We start from the raw sequence: 23,959 nt of genomic DNA on the forward strand, positions 1-23,959 counted from the left end.
CTTGCGCGCTTACGACCGTGCAAATCTTTCGGTCGTTTTTTAAACCGACATCCCGTGATCCAATCGAGCTGACATTTTGCACACAGACTCGTTGTGCGTGACAATTTATTTTCGTGAAAAAAAATTCCAAAATTTTACACTTCTTAGGAATTTATTTTTATATTTAATTACCAATTGCTTAATGGTGGCAGGCAATCGTCTGACCCATAGGTGGCAGCCATCTCAAGCCGGAGGACGAGAGGACTCTAGCCGCCCGTTTCAAAGACCAATGTGGGCTGGGTTGTGGCCCATTGAACACGCATAGAAAGGATTTATAGTGAAAAACTTTGTTTTTACGGGTTATTTTTTTGTGATTTCCTTTCACTTAATTGATGTTTTTTCGGCATTCTTTCTCTAAATTTCTGAGCGACACTGTTGAAAAGCATTTGCACGTGCTCACATGAAGAATATCTCGCACCAGTCAAATCGAGGTGGCCGGTTAGCTCAGCTGGTTAGAGCGTGGTGCTAATAACGCCAAGGTCCTGGGTTCGATCCCCATACTGGCCAGCTGATGTTTTCCTTCATTTAAAAAAATTAATAAAAATTTTGCTCTTGATGCTTTCGCAGCATTATTGGGTTTGCCTGGCAGGTTTTCATTATTCTCATTTCAGGGAATATCTCTCAAGTTTTCTCGGTTTGCAGCACCATCCCTTCGGATTCTGCCTCTGTTTCTTGTAATATCCTTTCACTTTTTGGAGCAGAATCTTAGGTTCCTGGGAATGTCCCAATTTCTTGGGTGCATCAATCAGTTTGTTCGAATTTTCTCTTGTTTTTTTTTCTTTCCATCTTTTGCATTTTTAGAGTTCATTTGCAGTTTGTGTTTGTTTAAACCACTGCCTTAGATGTCCCACACACTTGCTTGACTTACTCTGTTGGTACTTGGTGTTTCCTCTCAATGTTTGGGCTCTAATTCTAGATTTGAAGTTTTCGTGACTGCAAGGATTCATACTCTCTGTTTTTTCGTTAAAGTCACGTAGGTAAAAAAATTAAAATAAATTAAATCACGACGTTTCGGACGTTTTTTTGGGCTCTCTTCCCAGTTTCTTGGTTATCCTCAGTTTTTTTAATTTTAAACCTATTAATAAAATGGTTTTCTTTATCAGTTCTAGGTCTACCTCTCCTTTTCTTGCATCTTTCTAATTTTCAATGATTTTAATTGAGTTTCTCTCTCAGTTCATTGGATTTCCTCTCAGTTGATCGGGTTTTCGTTTGCATTTTTCGGCATTCTTTCTCTCAATTTCTGAGCGACACTGTTGAAACGCATTTGCACATGCTCACATGAAGGATATCTTGCACCAGCAAAGCAGAGATGGCCGGTTAGCTCAGCTGGTTAGGGCGTGGTGCTAATAACGCCAAGGTCCTGGGTTCGATCCCCATACTGGCCAGCTGCTGTTTTCTTCCATTTTAAAAAATCAATGAAAATTTAGCTCTTGATGCTTTCTCATCTTTATTGGGTTTGCCTGGCAGGTTTTCATTTTTCTCATTTCACGGAATATCTCTCAAGTTTACTCAGTTTGCCGCACCATCCCTTCGGATTCTGCCTCGGTTTCTTGTAATTTCCTTTCACTTTTGGAGCAGAATCTTAGTTTCCTGGGAATGTGTCCCAATTTCTTAGGTGCAACAATCAGTTTGTTCGAATTTTCTCTCCTTTTTTTTCTTTCCATCTCTTGCATTTTTAGAGTTCATTTGCAGTTTGTGTTTGTTTAAACCACTGCCTTAGATGTCCCACACACTTGCTTGACTTTTCTTGTTGTTACTTGCTGTTTCCTCTAAAATTTTGGGCTCTAATTCTAGATTTGAAGTTTTCGTGACTGCAAGGATTCATATTCTCAGTTTTTTTGGTAAAGTCACGTAGGTAAAAAATTTAAAATAAATTATATCACGACGTTTCGGACGTTTTTTTGGGCTCTCTTCACAGTTTCTTGGTTATCCTCAGTTTTTTTCATTTTAAAACTATAAATAAAATGTTTTTCTTTATCAGTTTTTATGTCTACCTCTCATTTTCTTGCATCTTTCTAATTTTAATTGTTTTTAATTGGGTTTCTCTCGAAGTTAATTGGTTTTCCTCTCAGTTAATCGGGTTTTCGTTGACGTTTTTTCGGCATTCTTTCTCAAATTATCTAAGCGACACTGTTGAAAAGCATTTGCACGTGCTAACAAGAAGGATATCTTGCACGAGTCAACGAGAGGTGGCCGGTTAGCTCAGCTGGTTAGAGCGTGGTGCAAATAATGCCAAGGTCCTGGGTTCGATCCCCATACTAGCCAGCTGCTGTTTTCCTCCATTTAAAAAAATTCATGAAAATTTTGCTCTTGATGCTTTCTCATCTTTATTGGGTTTGCCTGGCAGGTTTTCATTTTTCTCATTTCACGGAATATCTCTCAAGTTTACTCGGTTTGCCGCACCATCCCTTACGATTCTGCCTCTGTTTCTTGGAATTTACTTTTACTTTTTGGAGCAGAATCTTAGTTTCCTGGGAGTGTGTCCCAATTTATTGGGTCCATCAATCAGTTTGTTCGAATTTTATCTCCTTTTTTTCTTTCAATCTCTTGAATTTTTAGAGTTCCTTTGCAGTTTGTGTTTGTTTACACCACTGCCTTGGACTTCCCACACACTTGCTTGAATTACCTTGTGTTACTTGGTGTTTACTCTCAATGTTTGGGCTCTCTTCCCAGTTTCTCGTTAATCCTCTCAGTGTCTTCACTTTAAAACTGTAGAGGTGCTAGACACACGCTATTCAGTACCCTGCGGGCCACTGTGTAATCAGAGGGGCAATGCAGTGTTACTGCTCTGGGACCAACGGCCGGGGTCAGGGAAAGGCGACAGCGGATCGTAAACACACTTTCCCAGCAGACCAACGGCCAAGGGTCAGTTCGGGTAAAAGAGGATCGAAAACACAGATTCTAGAGAACCAATCAGAGGGTCCCACGAGGGAGCATGGGATTGGATAAGGACCGTTACAAACGGGTATAAAAGGGCGAGCGCGGGGAGTGCTCGCCAGTTCTCCTAAGACGAAGACTCGAGCCAGCTCAAGATGGCTAGGACCCTGGACCAAGCCTTCCAGCTCTTGTAAGAGCTAAGGCTCAGTGTTACCAGTGGTCAAGGGGAGAATATGTCCTGGCAGGCATGAGCCTGGACCAAGCCTCCCAGCTCTTGTAAGAGCTGAGGCTCGGCACGACATGTGGTCAGGGGACCCACCGAGCCAGCGGTGGGTCAAGCTGGCCTCCCCTCGGTCCGAGCCAGAGGACGCTAGGGTAGCGGGTAGACGGAGAATAGTCCCCGCCAGTTAGGAGGCTGTACCTCCCTATGCTACGGGTGAAGGAACCGCATATCCCTCTGTGTGTGTATAGGGAATGTGTCGGAAGAAAGACAATAAACCAGTGTGTGCCTTACGAAGTTTATCCATCTGTCATTTACAACACTACAAAACTATGAATAAAATGGTTTTCTTTATCAGTTTATAGGTCTACCTCTCCTTTTCTTGCATCTTTCTAATTTTCATTGTTTTTAATTGGGGTTCTCTCTCAGTTTATTGGATTTCCTCTCAGTTGATCGGGTTTTCGTTGACATTTTTCGGCATTTTTTCTCTCAATTTGTGAGCGACACTGTTAAAAAGCATTTGCACGTGCTCACATGAGGGATATCTTGCACCAGCCCAATCGAGGTGGCCGGTTAGCTCAGCTGGTTAGAGCGTGGTGCTAATAACGCCAAGGTCCTGGGTTCGATCCCCAAACTGGCCAGCTGCTGTTCTCCTTCATTTTAAAAAAAATAATGAAAATTTTGCTCCTGATGCTTTCTCATCTTTATTGGGTTTGCCTGGCAGGTTTTCATTTTTCTCATTTCAAGGAACATCTCTCAAGTTTACTCGGTTTGGTGCACCATCCCTGAGGATTCTGCCTCTGTTTCTTGTAATTTCTGTTCACTTTTTGGCGCAGGATCTTAGTTTCCTGGGAATGTGTCCCAATTTCTTGGGTGCAACAATCAGTTTGTTCGAATTTTTTCTCCTTTTTTTTCTTTCCATCTCTTCGATTTTTAGAGTTCCTTTGCAGTTTGTGTTGTTTACACCTCTGCCTTGGACTTCCCACACACTTGCTTGACTTATCTTGTTGTTACTTGGTGTTTCCTCTCAATTTTTGGGCTCTAATTCTAGATATGAAGTTTTCGTGACTGCAAGGATTCATACTCTCTGGTTTTTTGTTAAAGTCACGTAGGTAAAAAATTTAAAATAAATTATATCACGACGTTTCGGACGTTTTTTTGGGCTCTCTTCCCAGTTTCTTGGTTATCCTCAGTTTTTTTCATTTTAAAACTATAAATAAAATGTTTTTCTTTATCAGTTTTTATGTCTACCTCTCATTTTCTTGCATCTTTCTAATTTTAATTGTTTTTAATTGGGTTTCTCTCGAAGTTAATTGGTTTTCCTCTCAGTTGATCGGGTTTTAGTTGACATTTTATCGGCATTCCTTCTCCAAATTTCTGAGCGAAACTTTTGAAAAGCATTTGCACGTGCTCACATGAGGGATATCTTGCACCAGTCAAAGAGAGGTGGCCGGTTAGCTCAGCTGGTTAGAGCGTGGTGCTAATAACGCCAAGGTCCTGGGTTCGATCCCCATACTGGCCAGATGTGTTTTCCTCCATTTGAAAAAAATCTATTAAAATTTTGCTCTTGATGCATTCTCATCTTTATTGGGTTTGCCTGGCAGGTTTTCATTTTTCTCATTTCACGGAATATCTCTCAAGTTTACTCGGTTTGCCGCACCATCCCTTAGGATTCTGCCTCTGATTCTTAGAATTTCCTTTCACTTTTTGGAGCAGAATCTTAGTTTCCTGGGAATGTGTCCCAATTTCTTGGATCCATCAATCAGTTTGTTCGAATTTTCTCTCCTTTTTTTCTTTCCATCGCTTGGATTTTTAGAGTCCCTTTGCAGTTTGTGTTTGTTTACACCACTGCCTTGGATGCTGCTAATCCTGCATAATGCACTTACACAAGTAGTACTAATCACATATCTGCATTTCCCATATCCCCTCCCTTGGATGCTGCTAATCCTGCATAATGCACTTACACAAGTAGTACTAATCACATACCTGCATTTCCTATGGGTATGCTGGATTCCTCTTGATATGCAAATTATTTTGTCAAGGCGCTCCCTTCCCCCCCCTTCCAACCCAGCTTATATATATGCTCCAAGCTCGTGTGCTGTTTCATTCAGACGCTGTCGCCTCGACAGACCTGGTTTCACCTGAGGACGGCTACTTGCGTTGTGGCCGAAACGTCGTGAGAATTATTTTATTATGTTTTATTTTTTATTATTTTATTACTTCCCTTCTACGTGACTTTACCGAAAAAACCAAGAAGATATCTTCCCAGTTTCTTGGTTATCCTCAGTTTTTCATTTAAAACCTAAGAATAAAATGGTTTTCTTTACCAGTTTCTAGGTCTACCTCTCCTTTTCTTGCATCTTTCTAATTTTCATTGTTTTTAATTGGGGTTCTCTCTCAGTTTATTGGATTTCCTCTCAGTTGATCGGGTTTTCGTTGACATTTTTCGGCATTCTTTCTCTCAATTTGTGAGCGACACTGTTAAAAAGCATTTGCACGTGCTCACATGAGGAATATCTCGCACCAGCCAAATCGAGGTGGCCGGTTAGCTCAACTGGTTAGAGCGTGGTGCTAATAACGCCAAGGTCCTGGGTTCGATCCCCATACTGGCCAGCTGCTGTTTTCCTTCATTTAAAAAAATCTATGAAAATTTAGCTCTTGATGCTTTCTCATCTTTATTGGGTTTGCCTGGCAGGTTTTAATTTTTCTCATTTCACGGAATATCTCTCTAGTTTACTCGGTTTGCAGCACCATCCCTTAGGATTCTGCCTCTGTTTCTTGGAATTTCTGTTCACTTTTTGGAGCAGAATCTTAGTTTCCTGGGAATGTTTCCCAATTTTCTGTGTCCATCAATCAGTTTGTTCGAATTTTCTCCAAATTTTTTTGTTTGTATCTCTTGGATTTTTAGAGTTCCTTTGCAGTTTGTGTTTGTTTACACCACTGCCTTGGACTTCTCACACACCTGCTTGACCATGTTTGTTTGTTGTAGTACAGAGTAAGACTGATGGCCTTAATCTAAGTTGTCTTGTGGTTGTTGTTGTTGTTTGACTTTCATCCCACTGGGATTTTTGCACACAGCGTTGGTGTACGGTGTTTTTTCTGCAATATTTTGCTGTCTTTTCTTGGATTTTCTGTTTGCACTTAGTCACATATTCACTTTATGATGTTTTCTTGTTCATGTTTTTGTTTTCTGTTTGTTGCGGTTGCACCCGATTGAAGAGCCGAATGGCTCACAGGGCTACACCTAATACATGAACTTGAACTTGACTTACCCTGTTGGTACTTGGTGTTTCTTCTAAATGTTTGGGCTCTCTTCCCAGTTTCTCGTTCATCCTTTCAGTTTTGTCATTTAAAAACTATGAATAAAATACGTTGCTTTACCATTTTTTTAGGTCTACCTTTCAGTTTCTTGCATTTTTCTAATTTTCATGGTTTTTAATTGGGGTTCTCTCCCAGTTTATTTGTTGTCTTCTCAGTTTATCGGGTTTTCATTGACATTTTTCGGAATTCTTTCTCCCAGTTTCTGAGCGACAGTGTTGAAAAGCATTTGCACGTGCTTACGTGAAGAATATCTTGCACAAGGCAAAGAGAGGTGGCCGGTTAGCTCAGCTGGTTAGAGCGTGGTGCTAATAACGCCAAGGTCCTGGGTTCGATCCCCATACTGGCCAGCTGATGTTTTCCTTCATTTAAAAAAATTAATGAAAATTTTGCTCTTGATGCTTTCGCAGCATTATTGGGTTTGCCTGGCAGGTTTTCATTATTCTCATTTCAGGGAATATCTCTCAAGTTTTTTCGGTTTGCAGCACCATCCCTTCGGATTCTGCCTCTGTTTCTTGTAATATCCTTTCACTTTTTGGAGCAGAATCTTAGGTTCCTGGGAATGTCCCAATTTCTTGGGTGCATCAATCAGTTTGTTCGAATTTTCTCTTGTTTTTTTTTCTTTCCATCTTTTGCATTTTTAGAGTTCATTTGCAGTTTGTGTTTGTTTAAACCACTGCCTTAGATGTCCCACACACTTGCTTGACTTACTCTGTTGGTACTTGGTGTTTCCTCTCAATGTTTGGGCTCTAATTCTAGATTTGAAGTTTTCGTGACTGCAAGGATTCATACTCTCTGTTTTTTCGTTAAAGTCACGTAGGTAAAAAAATTAAAATAAATTAAATCACGACGTTTCGGACGTTTTTTTGGGCTCTCTTCCCAGTTTCTTGGTTATCCTCAGTTTTTTAATTTTAAACCTATTAATAAAATGGTTTTCTTTATCAGTTCTAGGTCTACCTCTCCTTTTCTTGCATCTTTCTAATTTTCAATGATTTTAATTGAGTTTCTCTCTCAGTTCATTGGATTTCCTCTCAGTTGATCGGGTTTTCGTTTGCATTTTTCGGCATTCTTTCTCTCAATTTCTGAGCGACACTGTTGAAACGCATTTGCACGTGCTCACATGAAGGATATCTTGCACCAGCAAAGCAGAGATGGCCGGTTAGCTCAGCTGGTTAGGGCGTGGTGCTAATAACGCCAAGGTCCTGGGTTCGATCCCCATACTGGCCAGCTGCTGTTTTCTTCCATTTAAAAAAATCAATGAAAATTTAGCTCTTGATGCTTTCTCATCTTTATTGGGTTTGCCTGGCAGGTTTTCATTTTTCTCATTTCACGGAATATCTCTCAAGTTTACTCGGTTTGCAGCACCATCCCTTAGGATTCTGCCTCTGTTTCTTGTAATTTCTGTTCACTTTTTGGAGCAGAATCTTAGTTTCCTGGGAATGTGTCCCGATTTCTTGGGTGCAACAATCAGTTTGTTCGAATTTTTTCTCCTTTTTTTTCTTTCCATCTCTTCGATTTTTAGAGTTCCTTTGCAGTTTGTGTTGTTTACACCACTGCCTTGGACGTCCCACACACTTGCTTGACCATGTTTGTTTGTTGTAGTACGAAGTAAGACTGATGGCCTTGATCTAAGTTGTCTTGTGGTTGTTGTTGTTGCTGTTTGACTTGCATCCCACTGGGATTTTTGCACACAGCGTTGGTGTATGGTGTTTGTTCTGCAATATTTTGCTGTCTTTTCTTGGGTTTTCTGTTTGCACTCAGTCACATAGTCACTTTAAGATGTTTTCTTCTTCATGTTTATGTTTTTTGTTTGTTGCTGTTGCACCCGATTGAAGAGCCGAATGGCTCACAGGGCTATACCTAATACATGAACTTGAACTTGACCTATCTTGTTGTTACTTGGTGTTTCCTCTCAATGTTTGGGCACTATTCCTTGTTTTTTGTTTATCCTCTCAGTTTCTTTATTTTAAAAGTATAAATAAAATGTGTTTCTTTATCAGATTTTAGGTCCACCTATCCTTTTCTTGCATCTTTCTAATTTTCATTGTTTTTAATTGGGGTTCTCTCCTAGTTTATTGGATTTCCTCTCAGTTTATCGGGTTTTCGTTAACATTTTTAAATCCTTAATATTAAGTTCACTCGCTTGCTTGCTTGCGCGCTTACGACCGTGTCAATCTTTCGGTCGTTTTTTTACTCACTTCCCGTGATCCAATCGAGCTGACATTTTGCACACAGATTTGTTGTGCGTGGCAATTAATTTTCGTGAAAAAATTTTTCCTAAATTTTACACTTTTTAGGAAAAATTTTTTATATGTAATTACCAATTGCTTAATGGTGACAAGCAATCATCTGACCCATAGGTGGCAGCCATCTCAAGCCAGAGGACGAGAGGACTCTAGCCGCCACGCATATAAAGGATTTATAGTGAAAAACTCTGTTTTTACGGGTTAATTTTTTCGTCATTCTTTCTCCAAATTTCTGAGCGAAACTTTTGAAAAGCATTTGCACGTGCTCACGTGAAGAATATCTTGCACCAGTCTAGCGGAAGTGGCCGGTTAGCTCAGCTGGTTAGAGCGTGGTGCTAATAACGCCAAGGTCCTGGGTTCGATCCCCATACTGGCCAGCCGCTGTTTTCCTCCATTTAAAGAAATCAAAGAGATTTGAGCTCATTGATGCTTTCTCTCTCAGCTTATTGGGTTTGCCCGGCAGGTTTTCTCATTTCTCTGAACATCCCTCAGTCTCTCTCGGTCTGCAGCACCGTCTCTTCGGTTTCTGCCTCTGTTTCTTGGATTTTCCTTTCACTTTTTGGCACGGAATTTTTTGTTTCGTGCGATTGTCCTCCAATTTCTTGGGTACATCAATCAGTTTGTTCGAATTTTCTTTCAGTTTTTTTGTTTGCATCTGGATTTTTTAGAGTTCCTTTTGCAGTTTGTGTTTGTTTACACAACTGCCTTGGACTTCCCACACACTTGCTTCACTTACCCTGTGGTAATCTCAATTTTGGAACTTTCGTGACTGCAGGAATTATTCTTTGGTTCTTTCGGTTAAGTCACGTATGAAGATAAAGTAATAAATTAAATAATAGCATACGACGTTTCGATTGCAACACAAGAAATCATCATCAGGTATAAAACAAATAGCAACAAAAAAACTATAGACAGTCTATCTGTAGTGTTCTGGTTAGATACACTATGGGAACCTCATTTGCCAGTAAAAATATGATAATTGTTTTTTTACCCTTCTATCTGGCAACAAAACTGACACCTTTTTACAAGGAGTCGTGTTTGCATAGACCGCAATGCCTGCAGTCATAATACAAACTAAAAACACAACTCTGATAATGTATGCACTGTCCTTGAAGTTGATTGGTCCACACCCGAGACAGCTTTCCTTAGAGCCTAGTCTCACATGGGTTGGACCAGATGACGCCAAAATGAGCCTATGTTTTTTTGTTCGTGTTATGACTGCAGGTATTGCAGTCTATGCAAACATAACTCCTTGTAAAAAGGTGTCAGTTTTGTTTTCTGGTTAGATTTTTGTTGCTATTTGTTTTAAACCTGATGATGATTGCTTGTGTTGCAATCGAAACGTCGTAGTATGCTATTATTTAATTTATTAGTTTATCTTTATACGTGACTTAACCGAAATTACCCTGTTGGTACTTTGAGTTTCCTCTCAATATTTGGGCTCTCTTCCCAGTTTCTTGGTTATCCTTTCAGTTTTGTCATTTAAAAACTATGAATAAAATACGTTTCTTTACCATTTTTTTAGGTCTACCTTTCAGTTTCTTGCATTTTTCTAATTTTAATGGTTTTTATTTGGGCTTCTCTCCCAGTTCATTTGTTTTCTTCTCCGTTTATCGGGTTTTTATTGACATTTTTCGGAATTCTTTCTCTCAGTTTCTGAGCGAGTGTAGAAAAGCATTTGCACGTGCTCACATGAAGAATATCTCGAACCAGTCAAAGAGAGGTGGCCGGTTAGCTCAGCTGGTTAGAGCGTGGTGCTAATAACGCCAAGGTCCTGGGTTCGATCCCCATACTGGCCAGCTGCTGTTTTCTCCATTTAAATAATTTAAAGAGATTTGAGCTCTTGATGACTTCTCTCTCAGCTTCTTGGGTTTTTTCCTGGCAGGTTATCAGTTTTTCTCATTTCAAGGAATATTTCTCAAGTTTTCTCGGTTTGCCGCACCATCCCTTAGATTTCTGCCTGTTTCTTGTAATTTCCTTTCACTTTTTGGAGCAGAAAATTAGTTTCCTGGGAATGTGTCCAAATGTCCTGTGTCCATCAATCAGTTGGTTCGAATATTCTCTAAATTTTTTGTTTGCCTCTCCTGTATTTTTTTAAATCCTTTATATTAAGTTCGCGTGCTTGCTTGCTTGCTTAGGACCGTGCAAATCTTTCGGTCGTTTTTTAACCCACTTCCCGTGATCCAATCGAGCTGACATTTTGCACACAGACTCGTTGTGCCAGAAAATTATTGTTTGTGAAAGAAAATTCCCCAAATTTTACACTTTTTAGGCAAATACAAATTATTTTACATATATTCAAATAGAACGCATTCATGGCTTTGGCTGAACGTCACAGTGTAAGAGCCCAGAGCGTAACCCCTCCACAGGCCGTGGTGGAGTAGCGCAGTTGGTAGCGCCCTCGCTTCCCATGCCAAAGGTCGCGGGATCGATCCCCGCGTCCTCCACAGGCGAATGTATTTTTAAATCCTTTATATTAAGTTCGCTGAGACGCATATAAAGGATTTATAGTGAAAAACTTTGTTTTTACGGGTTATACTTATTAGAGTTCCTGTGCAGTTTGCGTTTGTTTACACAACTGCCTTGGACTTCCCACACACTTGCTTAACTTACCTTGTTGTACTTTGTGTTTCCTCTCAATATTTGGGCTCTCTTCCCAGTTTCTTGGTTATCCTCAGTTTTTTCATTGAAAAACTATAAATAAAATGTGTTTCTTGATCAGTATTTACGTCTACCTAACCTTTTCTTGGATTTATATTTTGCATTGCTTTTAATTGGGTTTATCTCTCAGTTAATTGGTTTTCCTCTCAGTTCATCGGGTTTTCATTGACATTTTTTCGGCATTCTCTCTTCAAATTTCTGAGCGACACTGTTGAAAAGCATTTGCACGTGCTCACATGAGGGATATCTTGCACCAGCCAAATCGAGGTGGCCGGTTAGCTCAGCTGGTTAGAGCGTGGTGGTAATAACGTCAAGGTCCTGGGTTCGATCCCCATACTGGCCAGCTGCTGTTTTCCTCCATTTAAAAAAATTCATGAAAATTTTGCTCTTGATGCTTTCTCATCTTTATTGGGTTTGCCTGGCAGGTTTTCTCATTTCACTGAACATCCCTCAGTCTCTCTCGGTCTGCAGCACCGTCTCTTCGGTTTCTGCCTCTGTTTCTTGGATTTTCCTTTCACTTTTTGGCGCAGATTTTTTATTTCGTGCGATTGTCCTCCAATTTCTTGGGTACATCAATCAGTTTGTTCGAATTTTCTTTCAGTTTTTTTGTTTGCATCTGGATTTTTTAGAGTTCCTTTTGCAGTTTGTGTTTGTTTACACAACTGCCTTGGACTTCCCACACACTTGCTTCACTTACCCTGTGGTAATCTCAATTTTGGAACTTTCGTGACTGCAGGAATTATTCTTTGGTTCTTTCGGTTAAGTCACGTATAAGGATAAAGTAATAAATTAAATAATAGCATACTACGACGTTTCGATTGCAACACAAGCAATCATCATCAGGTATAAAAGAAATAGCAACAAAAAAACTATAGACAGTCTATCTGTAGTTTTCTGGTTAGATACACTATGGGAACCTCATTTGCCAGTAAAAATATGATAATTGGTTTTTTACCCTTCTATCTGGCAACAAAACTGACACCTTTTTACAAGGAGTCATGTTTGCATAGACCGCAATGCCTGCAGTCATAATACAAACTAAAAACACAACTCTGATAATGTATGCACTGTCCTTGAAGTTGATTGGTCCACACCCGAGACAGCTTTCCTTAGAGCCTAGTCTCACATGGGTTGGACCAGATGACGCCAAAATGCGCCTATGTTTTTTTGTTTGTATTATGACTGCAGGTATTGCAGTCTATGCAAACATGACTCCTTGTAAAAAGGTGTCAGTTTTGTTTTCTGGTTAGATTGTTGTTGCTATTTGTTTTATACCTGATGATGATTGCTTGTGTTGCAATCGAAACGTCGTAGTATGCTATTATTTAGTTTATTATTTTATCTTTATACGTGACTTAACCGAAATTACCCTGTTGTACTTTGTGTTTCCTCTCAATATTTGGGCTCTATTCCCAGTTTCTCGTTAATCCTCTCAGTTTCTTCATTTTAAAACTATGAATAAAATACGTTTCTTTATCAGTTTTTTAGGCCTACCTTTCAGTTTCTTGCATTTTTCTAATTTTCATGGTTTTATTTGGGTTTCTCTCCCAGTTCATTGGTTGTCTTCTCAGTTCATCGGGTTTTCATTGACATTTTTCGGAATTCTTTCTCCCAGTTTCTGAGCGATTGTTGACAAGCATTTGCACGTGCTCACATGAAGAATATCTCGCACCAGTCAAACAGAGGTGGCCGGTTAGCTCAGCTGGTTAGAGCGTGGTGCTAATAACGCCAAGGTCCTGGGTTCGATCCCCATACTGGCCAGCTGCAATTTTTTCTTTCAATTTAAAAAATTTATGAAAATTCAGCTGTTGATGCTTTCTCATCTTTATTGGGTTTGCCTGGAAGGTTTTCATTTTTCTCATTTCACGGAATATCTCTCAAGTTTATTTAGTCTGCCGCACCATCCCTTCGGATTCTGCCTCTGTTTCTTGTAATATCCTTTCACTTTTTGGAGCAGAATCTTAGGTTCCTGGGAATGTCCCAATTTCTTGGGTGCATCAATCAGTTTGTTCGAATTTTCTCTTGTTTTTTTTCCATCTTTTGCATTTTTAGAGTTTATTTGCAGTTTGTGTTGTTTACACCTCTGCCTTGGACTTCTCACACACTTGCTTGACTTATCTTGTTGTTACTTGGTGTTTCCTCTCAATTTTGGGGCTCTAATTCTAGATATGAAGTTTTCGTGACTGCAAGGATTCATACTCTCTGGTTTTTTTGTTAAAGTCACGTAGGTAAAAAATTTAAAATAAATTATATCACGACGTTTCGGACGTTTTTTGGGTTCTCTTCACAGTTTCTTGGTTATCCTCAGTTTTTTTTATTTTAAAACTATAAATAAAATGTGTTTCTTTATCAGTTTTTAGGTCTACCTCTCCTTTTCTTGCATCTTTCTAATTTTCATTGTTTTTAATTGGGTTTCTCTCTCAGTTAATTGGGTTTCTCTCTCAGTTAATTGGGTTTCTCTCTCAGTTAATTGGGTTTCCTCTCAGTTTATCGGGTTTTCGTTGACATTTTTTCGGCATTCTTTCTCAAAATATCTAAGCGACACTGTTAAAAAGCATTTGCACGTGCTCACATGAAGAATATATTGCACCAGCCCAATCGAGGTGGCCGGTTAGCTCAGCTGGTTCGAGCGTGGTGCTAATAACGCCAAGGTCCTGGGTTCGATCCCCATACTGGCCAGCTGCTGTTTTCCTCCATTTAAAAACATCACAAATTTTAGCTCTTGATGCTTTCTCATCTTTATTGGGTTTGCCTGGAAGGTTTTCATTTTTCTCATTTCACGGAATATCTCTCAAGTTTATTTAGTCTGCAGCACCATCCCTTAGGATTCTGCCTCTGTTTCTTGTAATTTCCTTTCACTTTTTGGAGCAGAATCTTAGTTTCCTGGGAGTGTGTCCCAATTTTCTGTGTCCATCAATCAGTTGGTTCGAATTTTCTCCAAATTTTTTTCTTTACATCTCTTGGATTTTTAGAGTTTCTTTGCAGTTTGTGTTTGTTTACACCTCTGACTTGGACTTCCCACACACTTGCTTGACCATGTTTGTTTGTTGTAGTACAGAGTAAGACTGATGGCTATAATCTAAGTTGTCTTGTGGTTGTTGTTGTTGCTGTTTGACTTGCATCCCACTGGGATTTTTGCACACAGCGTTGGTGTATGGTGTTTGTTCTGGAATATTTGCTGTCTTTTCTTGGAATTTATGATTGCACTTAGTCACATATTCACTTTATGATGTTTTCTTGTTCGCCAAGGTCCCGGGTTCGATCCCCATATTGGCCAGATGTTTTCTTTATCAGTTTTTTGGTCTACCTATCCTTTTCTTGCATCTTTCTAATTTTAATTGTTTTTAATTGGGTTTCTCTCTAAGTTAATTGGTTTTCCTCTCAGTTTTTCGGGTTTTAGTTGACATTTTATCGGCATTCTTTCTCTCAATTTCTGAGCGACCCTGTTAAAACGCATTTGCACGTGCTGACATGAAGGATATCTTGCACCACTCAAACAGAGGTGGCCGGTTAGCTCACCTGGTTAGAGCGTGGTGCTAATAACGCCAAGGTCCTGGGTTCGATCCCCATACTGGCCAGCTGCTGTTTTCCTCCATTTAAAAAAATTAATGAAAATTTGCTCTTGATGCTTTCTCATCTTTATTGGGTTTGCCTGGCAGGTTTTCATTTTTCTCATTTCAAGGAATATCTCTCAAGTTTACTCGGTTTGCAGCACCATCCCTTCGGATTCTGCCTCTGTTTCTTGTAATATTCTTTCACTTTTTGGAGCAAAACCTTAGTTTCCTGGCAATCTTTCCCAATTTTTTGGCGACATCAATGAGTTTGTTCGAATTTTATCTCCTTTTTTTTTGTTCCATCTCTTGCATTTTTAGAGTTCCTTTGCAGTTTGTGTTGTTTACACCTCTGCCTTGGACTTCCCACACACTTGCTTGACTTATCTTGTTGTTACTTGGTGTTTCCTCTCAATTTTTGGGCTCTAATTCTAGATATGAAGTTTTCGTGACTGCAAGGATTCATACTCTCTGGTTTTTTGTCAAAGTCACGTAGGTAAAAAATTTTAAATAAATTATATCACGACGTTTCGGACGTTTTTTTTGGGCTCTCTTCACAGTTTCTTGGTTATCCTCAGTTTTTTTCATTTTAAAACTATAAATAAAATGTTTTTCTTTATCAGTTTTTAGGTCTACCACTCATTTTCTTGCATCTTTCTAATTTTCATTGTTTTTAATTGGGTTTTTCTCTCAGTTAATTGGTTTTCCTCTCAGTTAATCGGGTTTTCGTTGACATTTTTTCGGCATTATTTCTCAAATTATCTAAGCGACACTGTTGAAAAGCATTTGCACGTGCTAACAAGAAGGATATCTTGCACGAGTCAACGAGAGGTGGCCGGTTAGCTCAGCTGGTTAGAGCGTGGTGCTAATAACGCCAAGGTCCCGGGTTCGATCCCCATACTGGCCAGCTGCTGTTTTCTTCCATTTAAAAAAATCAATGAAAATTTAGCTCTTGATGCTTTCTCATCTTTATTGGGTTTGCCTGGCAGGTTTTCATTTTTCTCATTTCACGGAATATCTCTCAAGTTTACTCGGTTTGCAGCACCATCCCTTAGGATTCTGCCTCTGTTTCTTGTAATTTCTGTTCACTTTTTGGCGCAGGATCTTAGTTTCCTGGGAATGTGTCCCAATTTCTTGGGTGCAACAATCAGTTTGTTCGAATTTTTTCTCCTTTTTTTTCTTTCCATCTCTTCGATTTTTAGAGTTCCTTTGCAGTTTGTGTTTTTTTACACCACTGCCTTGGACTTCTCACACACCTGCTTGACCATGTTTGTTTGTTGTAGTACGAAGTAAGACTGATGGCCTTGATCTAAGTTGTCTTGTGGTTGTTGTTGTTGTTGTTGTTGTTTGACTTGCATCCCACTGGGATGTTTGCACACAGCGTTGGTGTACGGTGCTTTTTCTGCAATATTTTGTTGTCTTTTCTTGGATTTTCTGTTTGCACTTAGTCACATATTCACTTTAAGATGTTTTCTTGTTCATGTTTTTGTTTTCTGTTTGTTGCGGTTGCACCCGATTGAAGAGCCGAATGGCTCACAGGGCTACACCTAATACATGAACTTGAACTTGACTTACTCTGTTGGTACTTGGTGTTTCGTCTCAATGTTTGGGCTCTAATTCTAGATTTGAAGTTTTCGTGACTGCAAGGATTCATACTCTCTGTTTTTTCGTTAAAGTCGCGTAGGTAAAAAAATTAAAATAAATTAAATCACGACGTTTCGGACGTTTTTTTGGGCTCTCTTCCCAGTTTCTTGGTTATCCTCAGTTTTTAATTTGAAACCTATTAATAAAATGTGTTTCTTTATCAGTTTCTAGGTCTACCTCTCCTTTTCTTGCATCTTTCTAATTTTCATTGATTTTAATTGAGTTTCTCTCTCAGTTCATTGGATTTCCTCTCAGTTGATCGGGTTTTCATTTGCATTTTTTCGGCATTCTTTCTCTCAATTTCTGAGCGACACTGTTAAAACGCATTTGCACATGCTCACATGAAGAATATCTCGCACCAGTCAAATCGAGGTGGCCGGTTAGCTCAGCTGGTTAGAGCGTGGTGCTAATAACGCCAAGGTCCTGGGTTCGATCCCCATACTGGCCAGCTGCTGTTTTCCTTCATTTAAAAAAAATTAATGAAAATTTAGCTCTTGATGCTTTCGCAGCATTATTGGGTTTGCCTGGCAGGTTTTCATTATTCTCATTTCAGGGAATATCTCTCAAGTTTTCTCGGTTTGCAGCACCATCCCTTAGGATTCTGCCTCTGTTTCTTGTACTTTCCTTTCACTTTTTGGAGCAGAATCTTAGGTTCCTGGGAATGTCCCAATTTCTTGGGTGCATCAATCAGTTTGTTCGAATTTTCTCTTGTTTTTTTTTCTTTCCATCTTTTGCATTTTTAGAGTTTATTTGCAGTTTGTGTTTGTTTACACCACTGTCTTAGATGTCCCACACACTTTCTTGACTTACTCTGTTGTTACTTGGTGTTTCCTCTCAATGTTTGGGCTCTAATTCTAGATTTGAAGTTTTCGTGACTGCAAGGATTCATACTCTCTGTTTTTTTCGTTAAAGTCACGTAGGTAAAAAAATTAAAATAAATTAAATCACGACGTTTCGGACGTTTTTTTGGGCTCTCTTCCCAGTTTCTTGGTTATCCTCAGTTTTTTTTTTATTTTAAAACTATAAATAAAATGTGTTTCTTTATCAGTTTTTAGGTCTACCTCTCCTTTTCTTGCATCTTTCTAATTTTTATTGTTTTTAATTGGGTTTCTCTCTCAGTTAATTGGTTTTCCTCTCAGTTTATCAGGTTTTCGTTGACATTTTTTTGGCATTCTTTCTCCAAATATCTAATCGACACTGTTGAAAAGCGTTTTCACGTGCTCACATGAAGAATATATTGCACCAGTCAAAGAGAGGTGGCCGGTTAGCTCAGCTGGTTAGAGCGTGGTGCTAATAACGCCAAGGTCCTGGGTTCGATCCCCATACTGGCCAGCTGCTGTTTTCCTCCATTTAAAAAAATTAATGAAAATTTGCTCTTGATGCTTTCTCATCTTTATTGGGTTTGCCTGGCAGGTTTTCATTTTTCTCATTTCAAGGAATATCTCTCAAGTTTACTCGGTTTGCAGCACCATCCCTTCGGATTCTGCCTCTGTTTCTTGTAATATTCGTTCACTTTTTGGAGCAAAACCTTAGTTTCCTGGCAATCTTTCCCAATTTTTTGGCGACATCAATGAGTTTGTTCGAATTTTATCTCCTTTTTTTTTGTTCCATCTCTTGCATTTTTAGAGTTCCTTTGCAGTTTGTGTTGTTTACACCTCTGCCTTGGACTTCCCACACACTTGCTTGACTTATCTTGTTGTTACTTGGTGTTTCCTCTCAATTTTGGGCTCTAATTCTAGATATGAAGTTTTCGTGACTGCAAGGATTCATACTCTCTGGTTTTTTGTCAAAGTCACGTAGGTAAAAATTTAAAATAAATTATATCACGACGTTTCGGACGTTTTTTTGGGCTCTCTTCACAGTTTCTTGGTTATCCTCAGTTTTTTTCATTTTAAAACTATAAATAAAATGTTTTTCTTTATCAGTTTTTAGGTCTACCACTCATTTTCTTGCATCTTTCTAATTTTCATTGTTTTTAATTGGGTTTTTCTCTCAGTTAATTGGTTTTCCTCTCAGTTAATCGGGTTTTCGTTGACATTTTTTCGGCATTATTTCTCAAATTATCTAAGCGACACTGTTGAAAAGCATTTGCACGTGCTAACAAGAAGGATATCTTGCACGAGTCAACGAGAGGTGGCCGGTTAGCTCAGCTGGTTAGAGCGTGGTGCTAATAACGCCAAGGTCCCGGGTTCGATCCCCATACTGGCCAGCTGCTGTTTTCTTCCATTTAAAAAAATCAATGAAAATTTAGCTCTTGATGCTTTCTCATCTTTATTGGGTTTGCCTGGCAGGTTTTCATTTTTCTCATTTCACGGAATATCTCTCAAGTTTACTCGGTTTGCAGCACCATCCCTTAGGATTCTGCCTCTGTTTCTTGTAATTTCTGTTCACTTTTTGGCGCAGGATCTTAGTTTCCTGGGAATGTGTCCCAATTTCTTGGGTGCAACAATCAGTTTGTTCGAATTTTTTCTCCTTTTTTTTCTTTCCATCTCTTCGATTTTTAGAGTTCCTTTGCAGTTTGTGTTTTTTTACACCACTGCCTTGGACTTCTCACACACCTGCTTGACCATGTTTGTTTGTTGTAGTACGAAGTAAGACTGATGGCCTTGATCTAAGTTGTCTTGTGGTTGTTGTTGTTGTTGTTTGACTTGCATCCCACTGGGATGTTTGCACACAGCGTTGGTGTACGGTGCTTTTTCTGCAATATTTTGTTGTCTTTTCTTGGATTTTCTGTTTGCACTTAGTCACATATTCACTTTAAGATGTTTTCTTGTTCATGTTTTTGTTTTCTGTTTGTTGCGGTTGCACCCGATTGAAGAGCCGAATGGCTCACAGGGCTACACCTAATACATGAACTTGAACTTGACTTACTCTGTTGGTACTTGGTGTTTCGTCTCAATGTTTGGGCTCTAATTCTAGATTTGAAGTTTTCGTGACTGCAAGGATTCATACTCTCTGTTTTTTCGTTAAAGTCGCGTAGGTAAAAAAATTAAAATAAATTAAATCACGACGTTTCGGACGTTTTTTTGGGCTCTCTTCCCAGTTTCTTGGTTATCCTCAGTTTTTAATTTGAAACCTATTAATAAAATGTGTTTCTTTATCAGTTTCTAGGTCTACCTCTCCTTTTCTTGCATCTTTCTAATTTTCATTGATTTTAATTGAGTTTCTCTCTCAGTTCATTGGATTTCCTCTCAGTTGATCGGGTTTTCATTTGCATTTTTTCGGCATTCTTTCTCTCAATTTCTGAGCGACACTGTTAAAACGCATTTGCACATGCTCACATGAAGAATATCTCGCACCAGTCAAATCGAGGTGGCCGGTTAGCTCAGCTGGTTAGAGCGTGGTGCTAATAACGCCAAGGTCCTGGGTTCGATCCCCATACTGGCCAGCTGCTGTTTTCCTTCATTTAAAAAAAATTAATGAAAATTTAGCTCTTGATGCTTTCGCAGCATTATTGGGTTTGCCTGGCAGGTTTTCATTATTCTCATTTCAGGGAATATCTCTCAAGTTTTCTCGGTTTGCAGCACCATCCCTTAGGATTCTGCCTCTGTTTCTTGTACTTTCCTTTCACTTTTGGAGCAGAATCTTAGGTTCCTGGGAATGTCCCAATTTCTTGGGTGCATCAATCAGTTTGTTCGAATTTTCTCTTGTTTTTTTTTCTTTCCATCTTTTGCATTTTTAGAGTTTATTTGCAGTTTGTGTTTGTTTACACCACTGTCTTAGATGTCCCACACACTTTCTTGACTTACTCTGTTGTTACTTGGTGTTTCCTCTCAATGTTTGGGCTCTAATTCTAGATTTGAAGTTTTCGTGACTGCAAGGATTCATACTCTCTGTTTTTTTCGTTAAAGTCACGTAGGTAAAAAAATTAAAATAAATTAAATCACGACGTTTCGGACGTTTTTTTGGGCTCTCTTCCCAGTTTCTTGGTTATCCTCAGTTTTTTTTTATTTTAAAACTATAAATAAAATGTGTTTCTTTATCAGTTTTTAGGTCTACCTCTCCTTTTCTTGCATCTTTCTAATTTTTATTGTTTTTAATTGGGTTTCTCTCTCAGTTAATTGGTTTTCCTCTCAGTTTATCAGGTTTTCGTTGACATTTTTTTGGCATTCTTTCTCCAAATATCTAATCGACACTGTTGAAAAGCGTTTTCACGTGCTCACATGAAGAATATATTGCACCAGTCAAAGAGAGGTGGCCGGTTAGCTCAGCTGGTTAGAGCGTGGTGCTAATAACGCCAAGGTCCTGGGTTCGATCCCCATACTGGCCAGTTACTGTTTTCCTCCATTTAAAAAAATTAATGAAATTTTAGCTCTTGATGCTTTCTCATCTTTATTGGGTTTGCCTGGCAGGTTTTCATTTTTCTCATTTCACGGAATATCTCTCAAGTTTACTCGGTTTGCCGCACCATCCCTTAGGATTCTGCCTCTGATTCTTAGAATTTCCTTTCACTTTTTGGAGCAGAATCTTAGTTTCCTGGGAATGTGTCCCAATTTCTTGGGTCCATCAATCAGTTTGCTCGAATTTTCTCTCCTTTTTTCTTTCCATCGCTTGGATTTTTAGAGTTCCTTTGCAGTTTGTGTTTGTTTACACCACTGCCTTGGAAGCTGCTAATCCTGCATAATGCACTTACACAAGTAGTACTAATCACATATCTGCATTTCCCATATCCCCTCCCTTGGATGCTGCTAATCCTGCATAATGCACTTACACAAGTAGTACTAATCACATACCTGCATTTCCTATGGGTATGCTGGATTCCTCTTGATATGCAAATTCTTTTGTCAAGGCGCCCCCTCCCCCCCCCCTTCCAACCCAGCTTATATATATATGCTCCAAGCACTTGTGCTGTTTCATTCAGACGCTGTCGCCTCGACAGACCTGGTTTCACCTGAGGACGGCTACTTGCGTTGTGGCCGAAACGTCGTGAGAATTATTTTATTATGTTTTATTTTTTATTATTTTATTACTTCCCTTCTACGTGACTTTACCGAAAAAACCAAGAAGATATCTTCCCAGTTTCTTGGTTATCCTCAGTTTTTCATTTAAAACCTAAGAATAAAATGGTTTTCTTTACCAGTTTCTAGGTCTACCTCTCCTTTTCTTGCATCTTTCTAATTTTCATTGTTTTTAATTGGGGTTCTCTCTCAGTTTATTGGATTTCCTCTCAGTTGATCGGGTTTTCGTTGACATTTTTCGGCATTCTTTCTCTCAATTTGTGAGCGACACTGTTAAAAAGCATTTGCACGTGCTCACATGAGGGATATCTTGCACCAGCCCAATCGAGGTGGCCGGTTAGCTCAGCTGGTTAGAGCGTGGTGCTAATAACGCCAAGGTCCTGGGTTCTATCCCCATACTGGCCAGCTGCTGTTTTCCTCCATTTTTAAAAAAATTCATGAAAATTTAGCTCTTGATGCTTTCTCGTCTTTATTTGGTTTGCCTGGCAGGTTTTCATTTTTCTCATTTCACGGAATATCTCTCAAGTTTTCTCGGTTTGCCGCACCATCCCTTAGGATTCTGCCTCGGTTTCTTGTAATTTCCTTTCACTTTTTGGAGCAGAATCTTAGTTTCCTGGGAGTGTTTCCCAATTTTCTGTGTCCATCAATCAGTTGGTTCGAATTTTCTCCAAATTTTTTTGTTTGCATCTCTTGGATTTTTAGAGTTCCTTTGCAGTTTGTGTTTGTTTACACCTCTGACTTGTACTTGCCACACACTTGCTTGACCATGTGTGTTTGTTGTAGTCCGGAGTAAGACTGATGGCTATAATCTAAGTTGTCTTGTGGTTGTTGTTGTTGTTTGAGTTGCATCCCACTGGGATTTTTGCACACAGCGTTGGTGTACGGTGTTTTTTCTGCAATATTATGCTGTCTTTTCTTGGATTTTCCGTTTGCACTTAGTCACATTTTCACTTTAAGATGTTTTCTTGTTCATGTTTTTGTTTTCTGTTTGTTGCGGTTGCACCCGATTGAAGAGCCGAATGGCTCACAGGGCTACACCTAGTACATGAACTTGAACTTGACTTACTCTGTTGGTACTTGGTGTTTCGTCTCAATTTTTTGGCACTAATTCTAGATTTGAAGTTTTCGTGACTGCAAGGATTCATACTCTCTGTTTTTTTCGGTAAAGTCACGTAGGTAAAAAAGTTAAAATAAATTAAATCACGACGTTTCGGACGTTTTTTTGGGCTCTCTTCCCAGTTTCTTGGTTATCCTCAGTTTTTCATTTTAAACCTATTAATAAAATGTGTTTCTTTATCAGTTTCTAGGTCTACCTCTCCTTTTCTTGCATCTTTCTAATTTTCATTGATTTTAATTGAGTTTCTCTCTCAGTTCATTAGATTTCCTCTCAGTTGATCGGGTTTTCGTTGACATTTTTCGGCATTCTTTCTCCAAATTTCTGAGCGACACGTTTGAAAAGCATTTGCACGTGCTCACATGAGGGATATCTTGCAAAAGCCAAATCGAGGTGGCCGGTTAGCTCAGCTGGTTAGAGCGTGGTGCTAATAACGCCAAGGTCCTGGGTTCGATCCCCATACTGGCCAGCTGCTGTTCTTTCCATTTAAAAATTCAATGACATTTGAGCTCTTGATGCTTTCTCTCTCTGCTTCTTGGGTCTTTTTCTTGGCAGGTTTTCAGTTTTTCTCATTTCACGGAACATCAATCAGTTTTTTTCTCGGTCTGCAGCACCGTCGCTTTGGTTTTGCCTCTGTTTCTTGGATTTTGTTTTCACTTTTTGGCACGGGATTTTAGTTTCCTGGGAATATGTCCCAATTTCTTGGGTGCATCAATCAGTTTGTTCGAATTTTCTTTACTTTTCTTTTCATGTCTTGGATTTTTAGAGTTCCTTTGCAGTTTGTGTTGTTTACATCACTGCCTTGGACTTCCCACACACTTGCTTGAATTACCTTGTTGTTACTTGGTGTTTCCTCTCAATGTTTGGGCTCTCTTCCAAGTTTTTAGTTTATCCTCTCAGTTTCTTTATTTTAAAAGTATAAATAAAATGTGTTTCTTTATCAGTTTTTAGATCTACATATCATTTTCTTGCATCTTTCTAATTTTCATTGTTTTTAATTGGGGTTCTCGCTTAGTTCATTGATTTCCTCTCAGTTTATCGGGTTTTCGTTTCCATTTTTAAATCCTTTATATTAAGTTCACTTGCTTGCTTGTGTAGAGGTGTAATTGCGCATGGCTACGAATGTTGAGGTGTGATTATGCATGGCCACGGATGGCCAACAAACACAAGGGGCGGGGTTACGGCCGTACACAAGGGTGGCGCTCGCACCGACGTCCGCATGTGTATCCCCCACGGGCCCCCCCTCGGGGGCGAGTCCTATAAAAGGTGATGAGCTCGAGGGCTCGAGGTCGGGACTCAGCTTTAACCAGAGAAGACGGAAGATCTGCTAG

At 39.3% G+C, this 23,959-nt stretch overlaps 18 non-coding genes across 18 annotated transcripts; all 18 read left to right on the forward strand.

Moving 5' to 3' along the window:
* Positions 1–472: 472 nt before the first annotated feature.
* Positions 473–546, forward strand: TRNAI-AAU (transfer RNA isoleucine (anticodon AAU)). The gene has a single exon. It is a non-coding gene; the product is annotated as a tRNA-Ile (tRNA).
* An 804-nt stretch (positions 547–1,350) lies between these two features.
* On the forward strand, positions 1,351–1,424 carry TRNAI-AAU (transfer RNA isoleucine (anticodon AAU)). The gene has a single exon. It is a non-coding gene; the product is annotated as a tRNA-Ile (tRNA).
* Positions 1,425–3,703: 2,279 nt separating this feature from the next.
* TRNAI-AAU (transfer RNA isoleucine (anticodon AAU)) lies at positions 3,704–3,777 on the forward strand. Its single transcript has one exon. It is a non-coding gene; the product is annotated as a tRNA-Ile (tRNA).
* An 807-nt stretch (positions 3,778–4,584) lies between these two features.
* On the forward strand, positions 4,585–4,658 carry TRNAI-AAU (transfer RNA isoleucine (anticodon AAU)). Its single transcript has one exon. It is a non-coding gene; the product is annotated as a tRNA-Ile (tRNA).
* A 1,017-nt stretch (positions 4,659–5,675) lies between these two features.
* TRNAI-AAU (transfer RNA isoleucine (anticodon AAU)) lies at positions 5,676–5,749 on the forward strand. The gene has a single exon. It is a non-coding gene; the product is annotated as a tRNA-Ile (tRNA).
* Positions 5,750–6,730: 981 nt separating this feature from the next.
* Positions 6,731–6,804, forward strand: TRNAI-AAU (transfer RNA isoleucine (anticodon AAU)). Its single transcript has one exon. It is a non-coding gene; the product is annotated as a tRNA-Ile (tRNA).
* Positions 6,805–7,607: 803 nt separating this feature from the next.
* On the forward strand, positions 7,608–7,681 carry TRNAI-AAU (transfer RNA isoleucine (anticodon AAU)). The gene has a single exon. It is a non-coding gene; the product is annotated as a tRNA-Ile (tRNA).
* Positions 7,682–9,003: 1,322 nt separating this feature from the next.
* TRNAI-AAU (transfer RNA isoleucine (anticodon AAU)) lies at positions 9,004–9,077 on the forward strand. The gene has a single exon. It is a non-coding gene; the product is annotated as a tRNA-Ile (tRNA).
* Positions 9,078–10,425: 1,348 nt separating this feature from the next.
* TRNAI-AAU (transfer RNA isoleucine (anticodon AAU)) lies at positions 10,426–10,499 on the forward strand. Its single transcript has one exon. It is a non-coding gene; the product is annotated as a tRNA-Ile (tRNA).
* A 2,549-nt stretch (positions 10,500–13,048) lies between these two features.
* TRNAI-AAU (transfer RNA isoleucine (anticodon AAU)) lies at positions 13,049–13,122 on the forward strand. The gene has a single exon. It is a non-coding gene; the product is annotated as a tRNA-Ile (tRNA).
* Positions 13,123–13,966: 844 nt separating this feature from the next.
* TRNAI-AAU (transfer RNA isoleucine (anticodon AAU)) lies at positions 13,967–14,040 on the forward strand. Its single transcript has one exon. It is a non-coding gene; the product is annotated as a tRNA-Ile (tRNA).
* Positions 14,041–15,745: 1,705 nt separating this feature from the next.
* Positions 15,746–15,819, forward strand: TRNAI-AAU (transfer RNA isoleucine (anticodon AAU)). The gene has a single exon. It is a non-coding gene; the product is annotated as a tRNA-Ile (tRNA).
* A 1,111-nt stretch (positions 15,820–16,930) lies between these two features.
* On the forward strand, positions 16,931–17,004 carry TRNAI-AAU (transfer RNA isoleucine (anticodon AAU)). The gene has a single exon. It is a non-coding gene; the product is annotated as a tRNA-Ile (tRNA).
* Positions 17,005–17,814: 810 nt separating this feature from the next.
* Positions 17,815–17,888, forward strand: TRNAI-AAU (transfer RNA isoleucine (anticodon AAU)). Its single transcript has one exon. It is a non-coding gene; the product is annotated as a tRNA-Ile (tRNA).
* Positions 17,889–18,691: 803 nt separating this feature from the next.
* Positions 18,692–18,765, forward strand: TRNAI-AAU (transfer RNA isoleucine (anticodon AAU)). Its single transcript has one exon. It is a non-coding gene; the product is annotated as a tRNA-Ile (tRNA).
* A 1,105-nt stretch (positions 18,766–19,870) lies between these two features.
* TRNAI-AAU (transfer RNA isoleucine (anticodon AAU)) lies at positions 19,871–19,944 on the forward strand. The gene has a single exon. It is a non-coding gene; the product is annotated as a tRNA-Ile (tRNA).
* Positions 19,945–20,752: 808 nt separating this feature from the next.
* On the forward strand, positions 20,753–20,826 carry TRNAI-AAU (transfer RNA isoleucine (anticodon AAU)). The gene has a single exon. It is a non-coding gene; the product is annotated as a tRNA-Ile (tRNA).
* Positions 20,827–23,023: 2,197 nt separating this feature from the next.
* On the forward strand, positions 23,024–23,097 carry TRNAI-AAU (transfer RNA isoleucine (anticodon AAU)). Its single transcript has one exon. It is a non-coding gene; the product is annotated as a tRNA-Ile (tRNA).
* The last annotated feature ends 862 nt before the right edge of the window (positions 23,098–23,959 follow it).

The sequence above is a fragment of the Lethenteron reissneri genome, unplaced genomic scaffold, assembly GCF_015708825.2.
Source record: "Lethenteron reissneri isolate LAM-NWPU_2019-01 unplaced genomic scaffold, ASM1570882v1 scaffold_1864, whole genome shotgun sequence".
NCBI lineage: Eukaryota > Metazoa > Chordata > Hyperoartia > Petromyzontiformes > Petromyzontidae > Lethenteron > Lethenteron reissneri.